This window comes from Mytilus trossulus, chromosome 14 (genome assembly GCF_036588685.1).
Source record: "Mytilus trossulus isolate FHL-02 chromosome 14, PNRI_Mtr1.1.1.hap1, whole genome shotgun sequence".
Taxonomy (NCBI): Eukaryota; Metazoa; Mollusca; class Bivalvia; order Mytilida; family Mytilidae; genus Mytilus; species Mytilus trossulus.
This window is the reverse complement of record NC_086386.1, coordinates 66,310,453-66,312,246: the sequence shown is the minus strand read 5'-3', so window position 1 is coordinate 66,312,246 and position 1,794 is coordinate 66,310,453.

Sequence of the window (1,794 nt, the reverse complement as noted above, 5' to 3'; positions counted from 1 at the left end):
TCTGGTGTTGTAGACATTTCTATCATTATCTAGTCTAGCAATAACATCGATGCGTCAGTAAAGCTAGGTTCAAACTGCCGATCAGATCAACTCGATCAAGCCCGATCAAGTCAAATTATGTGATCGGGAGACTGGTCTGACTCAATCGACAAGAATGTTCGGGATAATCTACCTTGCTCGTCATCGATATGATATGTCAAAAACATTCGAGTAAGGATCGAGAAACAAGTCACTCGAGAAGAGATCGAGAATTCGTCGAATAGCAATCGCATTGATCGGAAAAGGATCGTGTAGAGATCGAGTTTGGTCGGAATACAAAAAAAAATACCGATCAGTACTCGATCATTTCGAACTTTGCTCGACTAGTGTCCGATCATTTCCAGATTAACTCGACCAATGCCCGATCGCTTCCAGATCACTGCGACTTTTATATTTATTTTATCCCCGACCAACTCGACCAATACCCGATCCCTTCGCGACCACATTCGACCACTCTTCGAGCTCTACTCGGCCATACACGAGAACACCTGACTGCTACACGATTCTCTAAAAGTGTGTGCAGATCTGATTAACTATCTTAACTCTACTTCCGCAAAAATATATTGGCAACATTATTTTTAACTATACAAAAATTCTTCCATGTACAGTACGTGCATGTCTTTACTTTTGTAAGGTTCGGTAACATTTTTAAAGAGAGACAAAGGACACAAAAGAAACAATCAAATAATCAAACACAAAGGTCGAAAACAAACCGACGAGAAGACAAACAGCAGTCCACATAACATATACAAATAAAAACTTAGCAACACGTAACCCAAAAAAACCTGGGATGATCTAAGATGTTTCGGAAGGGAAGAAAATCCTGCAATTGTGGCACAGGCGGATTTTTCAAATATTACAGTTATTGTGCAATATTATTCATTGTTAGACTGCTGAAGATATCACTCCAGGGGATTGAAATTCTACTTTGGGTCAAATTTTGGGGAAATGTATGACATCTTTGTCCTCTTTTTGCAATATTGTTTGGCAAATACATACAGGTTGTTGCCATACAGCAAAAAAGAAAATAAATATATTTAACCAATCAACTGCTGGATATCAAATCTATGAAAAATACTGATTACATTATGCACATATATATATATATATGTATATATTTGACAAAGAGTACGCTTTATTCGTAATAAAGCAAGTAAATGGGGATAGTTAATTTTATGTATATTGCTATCCAACATAAGTACTAATCCAGTGACAAATCTTATTTTGTGGTGTCATTTCCAAAAACGAGCAATCAAACTACCATTACATAGCAATGTCCACTAAGTTTTGATAATCATTGGGTTTCTCGTTGTTAAGGGCATACGATACAGTTTTGATCCTGTATTTACAAGTTCATGAAAATTTGCATATAGGCTATTTTTTACCTGATTAAATCAAATATGTAATAAAAAATATACCTTCATGTGCTACTTTTTGAGTAAAATGAGGTCGAAATTTTGTATATTTGCTCAAAATTCAGATTTATGGCCGTAATTTCTTTTTTGTAAGAAAGACATAACTTTTTTGTTATAAAAGATAAACACAAATTGTTTTTTGTTAAATAATCGGTAATTTCTGTATCTTATAAATATCCTAAAAAATTATGCAATTTTTCATTCAGAAATAACTCATATTTATCAAATGTTCATGAATTGAGGAAAAAACGTCATTTTTTACTGCATGTTTATTGAAATTAAAAAAAATCCTCTATTTACAGTTTTATAAAATTTGGGTCACATAATCTCCCTTCAAAAT